We start from the raw sequence: 14,359 nt of genomic DNA, 5'->3' as shown, positions 1-14,359 counted from the left end.
AAGTCCCCACCTGTTCTCCCTCACACCTCTCAGGGTCCTCTCGTCTTGATAAGGAGGGGACAGAGAAGGCTCTGTTCCCTCCTTGTCCTCCCCAGACTTGTATCTGGACATCTGGCTCTTCAAGAGGGTTTCTTTGCAGTGTCCTTCTTTCAAGTGTCTCTCTGGCTTCAGAAACAGCAGGGAGTGTCTTCAGGTGCTAGGCTGGAGTCCACTTGATGTGTCAGCTTGGGCAAATTAGCTCCTTTTTGCTTTATGGTCCATTACCCACTTACAGAGCACTTAAGGAGATCCCTGCAGCTGTGGTTCCAAATTCAATTAACCCCTTCCTTCCCAATGTACAAGCCAGTCAGGGAACTGAGACATGTACCAGTATTATAATATAAACACATTTAACCCAGGAATATTACAACTAAACCACTGTCTATCATAAGCACAGAAAATATTGAGATGCACTTTTAAAAAGCACCTAAGGCCATATATATATATATATATATACATAAAAATATAAACATCTAAAGTAGGTGAACTGTTATCCTGAGAATCACTGCTGAATTGTCATCTAATCCTCGAGGTGCCAAACCTTTGTCAGCATCTCAATTTTTGACCTCAAAGTTTCCAAGATAACTAAAGGTATGCTTCTAGCTCTTCCCAGTTCACACTTTAAGCAGTTTGGTATATATTTTATAACAAAGCATGCCAATCAACAAACTAGATTTTCTACCTCTCAGTTGAGGGGCTCCGTCCACTGGAAGTCAGAGTACATCTAACACATACCTACTGGATGATGCTCCACACTAAATGCATGGGTGGCCACCACACAAAAGGAAACCGAAGGAGGTGATAGTTTTTGTGTTCTCCTTTGGTACAATAGTTGAGCAGTTATGACACTAACCAAAGATGTGGAAGACTTTTGGGCAAAGTATTTATTTGGCTAAATGACTGTATTGTATTGTATCATATTCCCTTGTTTGGGCTGCATTGACCCTTTGAGGATAACAGTGACTCTACTGCTAAATGTCCTTAATAATGTGTAGGGGAAAGCTCGAGATATATCCTCTCTCTCATCCGGCAGTCATGCATTTAGAGCCAATCACAGTCTGGTTTTAAATTGTTTAGAAAATGCTTCCATGAAATATTTTTAACTCCTTTTTTCAAGTTGTCTTCTTATTACAGTTGAAGTTATTTTGGATACTGCTGCAAATCATTATACCCACAATAAGAACACCCCCCACTCCCCCGCGCACACACCCACAAGAACTTGGAAAACTGGCTGAGCTATTTCACAGAACTTCTTATAGCACTTTTTTCCTCAAAGTAAAATGATACCAATTTCAGATCTTGAAAATGAAACATCATTGTTGCTGATGCTATACTCATTAAAATATTCATTACATAAAAAGTTACTTCTCTGACTATTCTTATGATCCAGGAGATCAAAGAGAAATATGTGGAACAAAGAAAGATTACTCATAGCAAAAGAGGATACATATGTTTTGTGAGGAAGATAAAAAGGAATATGAAAAATGCAATATATATATTCATAATTTTTCAAACTGTATGTACACACACACACAATTTGAAAAATTATAAATACACACACACACACACACACTTGAAAAATACAGAATTTGCCTTTAAATGACTGTTTTCCTTTCCTTAGCCATGGAAAATCACAAATGAAAATAAAGTATAATTATAGTAAGTATTAGAGTCAAATATCTCTCAGCTGTGTAGTGGGATGAAGACAACGAGACTGTGTATAGCAATATAGGTAGGCACAAAAAGTGGCTGGATATCTACTAGGGCTGTGTGAAGCTTCAGTTCGTGATTCAATTTGGAGAAGATTCGGCCCAATTTGGAGGCCGAATCAAATTGCTTAAAGCTCAAAGCTGTGAAAAGTGGTGTGTAATTTGTTCCCTCTCAGGTTCAGGCCTGAGAGATTGAAAGCAGAGTGTTTTTTTGGTGAGCAATGTGCCCTCACAGGTAGTTGGGTTTTGTTGTCTTTGACAGATTCTGGTGTGCAGTTTGAGGGGGTACCGGAGATAGTTGGCGGGTCTTGTGTTTTGAGCTGTAGGAAGTTGGCTTCTGGTGATGAGGTTCGGTGCTTGTTTGAATTTACAAACCACTTTTCTGAGCCAGGCCTATGAACTTCACTTCTTCACCCTCCTGGGTACAGAAACTCATGGATTCAATATAGGCAGTGGGATTCTGGCACGCTGCCAGCTGCTGGACATCTGACTCCCCACCGTCCCAGGTACCTCTGCTCTTTTACCTGCAATGCTACACCTCCCTCCCGCCCCACCCCAGCCTGTCCCTCACCCCCTTACACCTCCATTTCCATTTTCACCGACTGGCTTCCTTGCCTGCATTGTATGCCAGGCCAGCTTCTGGCTTCTCTACTATTCCTTTCATCCAGGAACAGGAGATGCACCAACTGCAGGTACTTCCTCAGCCTGACAAAGGGTTTTTCAACCCAAAAGCTTCTTAAGACATATTTCTCTAACTACTCCATTTTTTTCATAATAAACATATAAACATAAAAACACAAGGTAAGCCATCACACACCATGAGTAACATATATCCAACCCACAGCTTTACTTCTTGCTGTCAATTCCTTTGTAAAAAAGAAAGGCTCTGTGACAATTTCATTTGGCTACCTTAGATGTTGCTGGTGCTATTGGTGCTGAGCCACCTATGCTATTTTTACCCGCTGCTGTTTACAGTGGTGGACCAGACCAAGGCTGTAGGGGAGAAGGAGGCCTCACTGGGGCACACTGCCATGTTGTGCAGAGACCCCAGTACCAGGAATGGTGCGCCTGAACACACACACACATCATGAGTTTTGCCTGTATGCAGCCAGAGGTGCAGGACCCCAGAACCCAGACTCCCCCTGCACCTATCTCCTTGACAGCTGGCAGCCTTTGTGGCCACAGTAGGGCCTAGCAGCCAGGCCTGCAGTAGTTCCCACCACCCCCACCCCATACCCCAAAACAGACACAGTTGCACAAGCACCCATGTCACGAGTCTTGCCTGTTAGCAGCCAGAGGTGCAGGACCCCAGAACCCAGACGCTACCTGCACCTATCTCCTTGAAAGCTGGCAGGCTTCATGGCTGCAGGAGGGCCTAGCAGGCCTTAAGTTTTCATCCCCCTCTGCCTTAACACACACACAGTGTCACCTATGTCAGGAGTTTTGCTTTCAGAATTTTGAGGTGCAGTTTCCCAGAAACCCCTGCACCTATCAACTTGAAACTTGGCAGGCTTCATGCCTTTAGGAGAGGCTACCATCTCTGCAAGTTTCATCTGAATCAGCCGAAAAATAACAACGTTGTATATATTTGATTGATTCCCCATTAGACTGTATGGCTGAATCGCCGAATCCCTCCGAATCAGAAATGTGATACGAATCTCTGAATTGAACTGCTGGCATCCAAATTGGCTGAATCTGAATTGAATAGCTCCATTTTTGCAGTGGCCTAATATCTACATATATAACTTCCAGTCTATTCCTGTAGATCAAGTTGTTAGGTGTCTTCAGTTGCTCTTTTGATACCACTAACCTGAGCCTGCAACCATTAACAGTTGCATCATTTTGAGCGTGAAAATGACTTCATAAACAATTTCAAAATCAGCTGCTGTGTCACCCATGCACTGCACAAACATTCTGTTTTTTCTTGATGGGTAAGGACAGCATAGCCTGGCCCACCCACACGTAAAACTGCTACAAGGATAGGAAATAAATTTAACTTTCGTTTTACATAAGAGGAAACTAAGGCTTAAAGAAGAGAAAAACTGTTTGTTACTCCTGAAAAAGACAGAGTTCGCTGAGGACAGAACAACACAGTACACAGCTCACTTCACATCTGCAAACAGAGAATTCTCCCTATATTTCCATTTCTTCTCTTTTCTTTATTTCATATTTTGTCACTGGTAAACTATTCAGTTTAGCTGACTTTTCTGTGCCATTGGAAGAGCTGCTAAATGATTTGTTTTTTCTTTTACCTTATTTCTGTGACACTAGGAACTGGGCCTGAACTTAATTGTATGTAACATCTCATTGTTTCAGTATAATCATTCTGACAATATCCGTCTCGAAAGTTTTGTCCAAGTGATACCATATCTTTAAAAAAGGCTTCGATGTTTAACATTGTGTTGTCTGCTTTTAGCTTTAATAAAAATAGTAAGCACTGAATTATAGCTTAAAATCCTAGGAGTTTACCCTTGTATATTGTATACATGGAGAGTTCACAAGTCTCTCCAGGTACAGACGTTACACTTTTACCAGTATATGTGATCAGAAACCGGGCTACACCCATAACAGAACAGAAGTTCAGCGCACAGACTGGTTTTAAAATGGCGTAACTCAGTCTAAGGTTTGTCCCTCTCTCCCCCGCCCCCTCCCCAAAGGCGTGTTCTGTTTGCTACCAATCAAAACTACACAGCTTACAGAAACCACGTAACCTAAACTGATTCTACTTTGGCCTTTTTGAATGTCTGCACTTAATTTACCTGGTTGGGAAAAAAACCTGTATTCTTGAAATTCTTGCACAATGTTTAAAATGTATTACTGCTATTTCAGAATATAGGGAAGAAAAATCATAGTTTATATTAGAAAGACATAGCTAAATTAAAGAATGTAATAACCCTATTTTTCAGTGTGTAGTTCTTGAAGACTACTCTACTTTGGAAGTCTCAAGATATGTGTTATTGTGCCGTTATGACAGGTATTTTGGCATTTTAACCTTCATTTATTACGAAGAAATTACATACAAAATTCAGTCAGTCATGACCAGCACTGATTAAGCCTGGATTTATAATAATCCTAACTGTATTAGAGTTTAAGGCTTCCCTAATACAAATTCTACACCTCATACAAAATTAGTGCCAAATGTGACCATTTTGATTTGATAGTGTTTTATAGCAAGTTGGCACTGCTGTGAAAGAAAACAGAAACCACAAAAATCAGTCCTAAAAACTTAATAATTTAGATGTCTTTGTTGACTTCTATGGGGGCAAATGAATTTTAGTCTGAAAGGCTAGAATAAATGTCAACTATTTCTGTACCCATCAATTTTGCATTTTTCAGGATTTTCTCTCTTTCATTTAATACATTTCAGGATCATAATATGATATGTTTGTTCAGATTAAAATGTAATTCAGCTGAAAAGTAATTCTACTGACCTTAACAAGATTACCCCAAGAAGAAGTAGACTACCCAAGATGAATAAAGATGTCAGAAACTGTCACAAATGATGCACATTTAAAGTGTACTTGTTTCCTTTGAAGCTCTTTATTTTTAAATTAAAAAATTGCAAGTGCATTTTGCAGAGATATGTCCACATACATTCATTGTGCAGTGTACAAATTATTTCCTTATGAATCAAATTCTACACACCTAACTTAGGTATTGGATGATGCAGCTGGTCACAAGTAGGCAGGAAACAAAGGCACCATGATTATACGTATATGGTTCCCAATCATTTAAAGGGCCAAACATATAGCTACATTTGAGCATAGTGTTTTCATAGGTTTCAAGGCCAAAAAGTATGATGATTATAATCTAGCTTCCTGAAACCTATAAACTAACCATAGAATTTCACTCAGACATTAATGTAATATCCTAACTTCTTCCAGAGGTAGAACATTTCACTAAGAAGGACATGCAAACATGTTTTTGGGGTTTTTTAAATCTTTTTTTCCTAACAGGCAGTAAGACATTTAGATAATTCCTGAAATGTGGCTAACTAGTTTATGTTTAAATTTTCAGGACCCTTTGCATTAATTTCCATTCCCCACCGTTAGATTAATCTAAACTGATATGCAAGCAATTAAAGCTTTTATTTAAAAAAAAAAAAGCCTCCAATTGAGACTCATTTTGGGAGGTCAATTTACATTTCAATCTTAGGATAAAAACCTGTATTGTACTGGTAAATGTCTTGGTAACCTCAGCCAATTGAAATTCAGCTCCATTTTTGCTTTAGTGCAATGACAGAATTTGACGTGGTCCTTCAAGTTAGGAAGGAAGAGAATGGCTCTTACAGAATTGTTTCTTCTTCCTCACTTCCACTCTCCTCCAATATCCCCTGAGCTCACACAGCTCACCTGAAAAAGCGATGGAGAGTAGGCAGAATAACAGCACATCCTGCTTCTCTGCCCGCACCACTGCGGTTGATTAGTTGCCAAGAGAAGTAATCACGGGGGTATTTGATCTCATAAATGAACCAGGAAGCTCTCTAAAGCCCTTTATGACACTTGCATTACTACTGGCATAAAACAACCAAAACAAACAAACAAAGTGAGTTTTTTTTTCTTTTTTTTAACTATTTTCTTGATTTTAAACTGAAACCACTGGATTATTTTTTTAGACATTTTCAAATATGTGTTAAGATTAATTAGTCAAGTTACCTTTAAAACAATCTTAATGGTATTGCAGTATATTAATGACATACTCCACACAGAACACTTCAACCTCTCTGGATACTCTGTGGTTGACCTCAGGATTGCTGTTCTCAAGCAATAAATAAATACATAAAAACCTGTCCGAATAGGAAATTACAGAACAAGAAATAATCTACACACTGGACTGTGTTAAGTATGGTTTAAACAGGGATTATGGATTCTTATCTCATTTCCTGAATTAGCCTTTGTGCCCATGGAGTTACTGCTGGTTCCCTCCCTCCTCTCTCCACTCTCTCTCCCCCACTCTCTCTCCCCCTTCTGTTGTCTTTTGTATTTTAATTTTTCTCTCCTTATATTCTGCTTTCTGCAGGTCCCTTCACTTCACTGAAGTGAACTGGGGTTCAAGATAGGTATATATAGCCCGCAAGCTTTCTTGAAACACGTACACACACACACACACACACACACACACACACACACATGCACACACATATCTTAGATAGTTAGACTATAAAGGTACATATTCAGCCTGTCTTCATACTCCACATTCAGTCATCCTTATCCAAAGGACAGGTCTACCCAGGGAATACAGCTGCACAGGTTTGGGCCCTTAGGGCATGCTTACATCATCAGAGGTCTGTGCTAAGGAGTGTTACAATGAGGTGTGTAACACCGGCTACACCTTGAAAGAAATGTAATATCTGTCCTAGAGCAGCACCAGACGCATGACAGTAAACTCACAGGCATGCCCTTACTTTAATCTGCAAGGTGCTTTCCACTTTACTCAGGGTCATTTGTTAAGAATGTAAACTACACCTTCAAGTTTTGATACCCTACTTGGTATATTTCCCTGTTTTGACATAAAATCAGCAGTAGCTATTCCAGGTATGAGCCTTTAGTAGATGTTATATTCTTACTACACAATGGAAAATGTGTAGGAGAGACCAAACAACAACTGTGCACCAGAATGAATGCACACCGGAAATCTAACAAAGACAAGAATACCTAATTACCATTGTGGGCACATTTCTCACAAGAAAACACTCTCTCCCCAATCTCTCAGTTCTGATCCTCAAAGGGAATTTACAAAACACTTTTCACAAACGAGCCTATGAACTTCACTTCATTAAACTCCTGGATACAAAAAATCATGGCTAAATTAGACATTGGTTTTATGACACATTATAACCTGCCTGACATCCGTCTCCCCAGGTACTTCTCCACTGTTTACCTGCTACATTTATTCGCCTTCCCCTTCCCCAGCCTGTCTCTCACCACCTGACTCCTCAGTTTACATCTTCACTGACTGCACTTCTTGCATGCACACCAGCCTCTGGCTTCTTTACTATCCGTTCCATCCAGAAAGAGCACACACCAACTGCAGAGGCTTCCTCAGCCTGATGAAGGGTTTTTAAACCCAAAATTTTGCTAGGAAATTTTTTTCCAACTATTTAGTTGGTTTAATAACTGATATTCTATTTACCCAAAGAACCTTGTCTCGCTACACTATGCAAACTCTCTGACCCCTGACATACATCACTGGTGTTGTGCAATTAATTGGTTATTTCAACATCAGGCAGGTCACATGGGGCACAGAAAAGTGACAGTTGTCACTTGATCTGGCCACAGAAAGTGGTCTGTATCTGTAACCGAACACAAGTGCACAGCTGCGGACTGGTTCAAAAATGGCCAGTTGGGTGAAAATCTGAACCCTCAATGCAAGAGTCCTCATTCCATGAGGGTGCAGATGGAGACGTTTCAAAATACAGCATCTTCTGTAACTTCTGTCTGTGCCACCCCCCAGCCTCAAGCTGTTTACAGAATGGGAGGGGGGAAAGGGAGAGGAGATAGTTCAATCTGGGGTTTTCTCAGTCTCTGCTGGAGGGTGGGGCGGGTGTATTGGAGCCCCTCTGATCTGGGAGGTGGGGGCTCTAATTCACACAACCCACCCTCCAGTGCTGGCTGGGGAAACCCTAATATGAGCTCCCACTGCTCCCTTTTCCTCCTCCCATTCTGAAAATGGATAGGCTGGGGGGGGGGAGGAAGGGTCACTGCTAGGGGAAAGCAGCTACAGGCTGCAGCCAGCAGCTGGATTCCTCTCCACCCTGGAACCAACAGTGAACTTCTGTTTGGTCTGGGGGACCGTTGAACTCAAACACTCCCTGCAAAACCTTCTCGGTTACAGAGGGGAGCTGCACTTTTGTCCGTGCCCATGATGCATTGAGTGATATCGCCTGTTGCTTGATGGAAGCAACGTCTGCCAGAGGCCTGACAAAACTTCAAGTGGAAAGAGACTAAATGTGTCCTCATGTTCCTTTGGCTACCCAAATTATCGCTGTAGTCTAAAAAAGACAAAACAACAACACTTAACCTTTTAGCCTGATATCTCTTTATGAATGCATTATGGTGTTACCTTCAAGATGCCTGCTGCTTGACTGCCTTATTATCACCTCTAGTAAATTGTTTCTTTTACCAGTCTGGTCTATAATATTCAAGTTATGTCTCTATTCTTTCACCTCTGCAAAGGGAGGGGGGAAATTTTTCTGAATCCATTTATCTTTTTGTTGTTTGTACTAATTTCCTCACATTTCTAATATCAATATATTCAGACTTTTCCTATAAGCCTCACTTCTCTTCTTCTCTTTTGTCTTCCTCTATTCCTCCATTCTCTGACTTTTGTTTCTTTCTCCTTTTTCTCTTTACCTTTCTTCCAGGATTGCTAGAGAAGGCTGCACTGCTACACTTCCATCCATGCCTGGCTGTGAGGGTAAATAACCAAAGACTCTACTGTTCTTGTCCATTTGCTCAGAGAGAGTGGAAGAGGTAAATATTTCAGTATAAGCACGGTGCTGCTCTTTAATCTCTCAAATGTCACTGTTTTTGGCAGACATGTATAAGGAAAACAACAAAAAAAAAAAACTTGGTTGGACATAGTTTCCCAGTCTTGCAGCAAGATAATCCCAAAGTTGGGAAAGCCCAACGAAAAAATAAGGCCAACAACTTCAGAACAACTGATCAAAGGGGAAAGGCCGAGGTGGGGGGCAGGGATGACACTGTACTTAGTGACCTGGGAGGCCATATTCTCCCTGAGAATTTCCAATGCTTCTACAGCTAATATGATTTCCCAGTAGATATTAAGGAGCTCCACTTCATAGTGGAGATAGCTCCAGACTTCACACACTGAAGACAGGAGATAATGTTACAGCATTTTCCTATTTAATTTAGGTCTTACAACAAGACTCAACTCAGGCAGTTGCTAAGCAAACAGCATTTAGATTTCCTGATTATACTTAATTTTCTGATTAATCTTGTCTTATTGCACGATTATAGAGTCAACAGAAACTCTAAACAACTAGAATTTCTGTATAGAAAATGGCACTTTTGTGTCCTAATGAAGAGTACTCTTGGCTGGCTTAATTAACTGGAACAAACTATAGAAGGCACACCTGCAGATCAAACTCTTCTGTTCATTTTTGACACATTCACATTAAAGCAAAATCCTGATTCAACAAAGTATTTCAATACATGCCTAACAGCAAACTTGTGAGTAGCTCCATTTAATTTAATAACATTCTGCTTTTCAAAGACCTTTTTTCCCATATCAGTTACTTTTACACCAATATTATGCCGGAGGAAGGGCAGGATAGCACATTAGAGACTAACTGGTTCAGAAGAAGTTTTCCTAGGCAATAGCCTAGTAGCCAGAGATGGGCAATTATTTGGGTCACATACAGACATCTGATGAGCTGCCATGCTCCTCCCCCCCTCCCACCACAACAACTCACCAAAACTCCCTATGGGCAGGCAAAGAACAGTGCTTGGGAATGGGAAGGGCAAGAGAAGCTGATCCTTTTCCTGCATGCCCTACTTTGTAAGGGTAGTTTGGGGAGGGTGTATGGGTGTGTGTCGGGGGGGCTGCCTTGAGACTAGGTTCCAGGAGACATCTGGGGTGAGGGGAGGCAGGGGGAGACAGGGGGCATGTGCACCAGAGCTCATCCAGGCAGCGCAATTCGCAGCTGGCTCTGCAGTGCTCTGCATGGGGCTGAGCCCCACCTGGCAGAGGCCATACTGTGTTCCCCTCATGCCCACTGGCTCGTCTCTGGCTGCGGCCAGTGCACAGCTTCTGGTAAGGCTGCAGCTGGCTGGGTGCTGCTCTTCTACCTTCACCTCCAGCAGAAGCCACTCAGCTGAAGCTTCCCCCCACCTGGAGTCGTGCAGCAGGGGCAGGAGCAGGAGCAGGAGCAGGAGCAGGAGCAGGAGCAGGAGCAGGAGCAGGAGCTGTCACTGGACGCAAATACAGCAGAACAGCCAGGAAATGAAGCATCCAGCAGGACTGTTCCTGGTGTGGCTGTAGCCAGTTGGGTGCTGCTCTGCTTCCCTTGCCTTGAGCAGCGTGTCTTCCTCCCACTTCTTTCCCTGCTGCAATGCTCCAGGTGGGGTGGGGGGAAGCTTCAGCCAGGTAGCTCTCACTAGAGGCAAGGGAGGCAGAGCAGCACTGGGAACAGCCCTGCTGGAAGCTGCATGTGCAGATCAGGGCCAGAGCTCGTGGCAGTAGGTAGTAGCGCAGTGTGAGCTGCCCCGACAGGAGCGGGTGGGGCTTGGCTCCATGCAGAGCACTGCAGGAGCAGCTGTGGGCTGGATCCAGTCAGTTGACAGACCAGATGTGGCCCATGGGCTGTATTTTGCCCACCCCTGTACTAGCATCTCACAAAGTATGGTATTGCCTACGAAAGCTCATGTCTCTCTGAATCATAGAAACTTAGAGAAGTAGGGCTGGGAAGGACCTCCAGAGGTCATCTAGCCCAGTACCCTGCTTGAGGCAAAATCATCCTCTACATATCCATCACCTGAACTCTTCACAAAAACTGCTGTCAACCCTGACACAATGCAAGACATAACATCCTAACTTGCCACAAGAAAAGCAGGGGAACCATGGCAGCCAACAACCTGCATCTGTAAGAAGTTGTTAATGTACAACTTCAGCAAGGTCTTTGACACCATCTCCCACTCCATCCTCATTAAAAAATGAGGCGACTGTGGCACTGATGCCTACAGAGTCAGATGGATTGCAGATTGGCTGAAGGGTTGCACTCAGAGGGTGGTGGTGGACGGGTCATATTCGACCTGGGGAGAAGTGGGCAGCGGAGTCCCCCAGGGTTCGGTCCTTGGGCCCATGCTGATCAATTTCTTTATCAGCGATTTGGACGACGGGGTGAAAAGCACCCTGTTTAAATTCACTGATGATACCAAAATTTGGGGTGAGGTGAGCACGTTAGTAGGGAGAGAAAGACTGCAGCAAGACCTGGATAGGTTACAGGAGTAGGCTAAAAAAACAGGATGTGTTCCAGTACTGACAAGTGCAGGGTGTTGCACTTGGGCAACAGTAACCAGCAGCACGCTCATAAGATGGGAAACTCCCTTCTTGAGAGCACAGAGGCAGAAAGGGATCTTGGAGTCATTATTGACTCCAAGATGAACATGGGCCGACAATGCGAGGTCACGGCTGGCGGGGCTAACCGGACCTTGTCATGCATCCACAGGTGCATCTCAAGCAGGGCCAAGGAGGTGATCCTCCCCCTCTATGGGACACTGGTCAGGCCGCAGCTGAAGTACAATATCCAGTTCTATGCGCCCCACTTCAGGAGGGATGTGGACAACATTGAGAGGGTCCAGAGGAGGGCCACCTGCATGATTCGGGGACAACAGGGCAGACCCTACAATGAGAGACTGCAGGACCTGAACCTGTTCAGCCTTCACAAGAAAAGGCTGAGGGGGGACCTGGTGACCATCTATAAACTCACTAGGGGGGACCAGAAGGGGTTGGGAGAGACCTTGTTTCCCCTAGCGCCCCCTGGCATGACAAGGAATAACGGCCACAAGTTATTAGAGAGGAGGTTTAGATTAGACATCCGTAAGAACTACTTCACGATCAGGGCAGCTAGGACCTGGAACCAACTTCCAAGGGAAGTGGTGCTGGCTTCTACCCTGGGGGTCTTTAAGAAGAGGCTTGATGCCTACCTGGCTGGAGTCATTTGAGCCTAGTTTTTCTCCTGCCCAGGCAGGGGGTTGGACTTGAAGATCTACAAGGTCCCTTCTGACCCAACTTCTTTGATTCTATGAACTTTCTGGGGCTGGGTGAAGAGACCCAGGTAGAGGGCCATGCCCCCTGCTATAGAGGAAGGGAAAAACCCAGACAGCTCATACCAAACTGATTATGAGGTAAAATTCTTTCTTGATCCCTAATAAGGCTATCAGTCTGACCCTGAGCAGAGGGGCAAGACCCTGTAGCTGGAAACATTCAGCTTATGTCCCAGCAGGAGCTTTCGCACACTTTAGTAAAAATCCTCAGCCTTGGCTGCAGCCAGCACCCTCTGAGGATGGCATAAAAACACTGTCACATGTAGGTGAAAGTGGAGGAGGGGTAGGAAGGAACTGGCAAGGCCCAGAGGCATGAGAAATACCCACAACAGAACATAGGCATAAGTACACCTATATCATCCCCAACCAGTGGCTTTCCAACCTTTTCTTGAACACCTCCAGTGATAGAGAGGCCACAACTTCCCTAGGCAGCCTATTCCATTGTTTTAACAGTGAAGAACATTTTCCCCGATATCCAGTCTAAACCTACTTTGCTGCAACTTCAAGCCTTTGAACCAGTTAGTCTCTGAGGTGCCACCCTGCCTTACCTTCTGCCTGACTTTGCACTAACACAGCTAAATACTTCACTGCTGACACTGGTGGAGCTTCCCAATTTAGTTTCCCCACTTTTTCTATATACCTCACTGAATCAAGACTAATTCAGAGGAAGAAAGAATAAGTGTCTTTTTTTTGGAAAACAGAAAAGTAAAATTTATCTTCAATACTGTACTTTGATTTAACAGTTCTCAATCTTCTTCTAAAATTATTACGTCCTCTCTGGCTACTTCTTCACTTGGATATTTGAATCACATTTATTTTTGTAATTTACTGAAACAATTACTACACTTTTATTATTTATGCACCATTATTAAATGCAATTAGACTTTGCATTGCATTTGTTATCTCTGCCAGAAGATATGGCAAGAAGTAGTATTTATTACTAAAATAACAAGAAAAATCTGGATGCAGATATGCTAACTGTATCCAAAAAATCCATTTCAATATAAAAGAAATCAATAGAGGGGAAATAAAAGGGGAACAGTAGAAAATTCTCACCTTTACATTTTTGGTCATTTATTATTTCTTTGTATCAAGGCACTGCAATATGACATACCGTGAAAACTGCTGAAAATACACATTTAAGAATTTCTTATAAGTGTTAATGGTTTTGCTTAATTTTTCAAAATCTAAACCTTCATTAATTAAATAGTTTCTAGATTTTCCATTTACGAGGATAACTTTCATCAAGTAGCTGGTATATTCTGGGGCCATAATTCTGTCACTGCTCTATACAACCAGATCCTTCCCGTGTAAGACATGATTGAAACAATGATTCCTCATTCATGAGAATGGTCCGCTGAAATTAACGGCCAGATTTTAGTCCTAACACAGTTACCCAGATTGCTAAGAAAAGCAAAATCCATAATGCAGACAGCTATTGGTAGGATTTGCCTAGGAAATAGGATGAAAAGTAGTACAAACTTTATGTTCAATTTTAGTAGTTAAAGATGAGCCAGGACCCACATGAAAAGCTTCTTATGTCCTTTACTCCTACTACTCAGCAGATATAGGACAAAGCAGGGTCCATATCCCAATGGGTGATATTGTCAGTGGAGAAAGATATTCTTCATTTAAATAACAACCATAATTATTGTACACTGTAAGCTAATACAAATCTTGTTCATAAATAAAGTGGAGTATTTCTGGAGAATCTCAGTAGTCAACTTTATTGTGACCTATTGTGCACAGAAAAAAAGTCAGTTGATTTCAATGTGGTATTTAAAAAGAAATTCCTTTAGAGACGTTGCCTGCCAGGTTTCAAGC

At 42.5% G+C, this 14,359-nt stretch overlaps 1 protein-coding gene across 2 annotated transcripts in view; it reads right to left on the bottom strand.

Moving 5' to 3' along the window:
• The window catches only part of DPP10 (dipeptidyl peptidase like 10), a 480,192-nt gene that overhangs the window by 162,687 nt on the left and 303,146 nt on the right, over window positions 1-14,359 (bottom strand). The window lies entirely within an intron of this gene.

Source organism: Crocodylus siamensis, chromosome 4, assembly GCF_052110815.1.
Source record: "Crocodylus siamensis isolate JL-2025a chromosome 4, ASM5211081v1, whole genome shotgun sequence".
Classification (NCBI taxonomy): domain Eukaryota; kingdom Metazoa; phylum Chordata; order Crocodylia; family Crocodylidae; genus Crocodylus; species Crocodylus siamensis.
The sequence above is the reverse complement of the archived record's forward strand: the minus strand, read 5'-3'. Positions and strand labels throughout refer to the sequence as shown.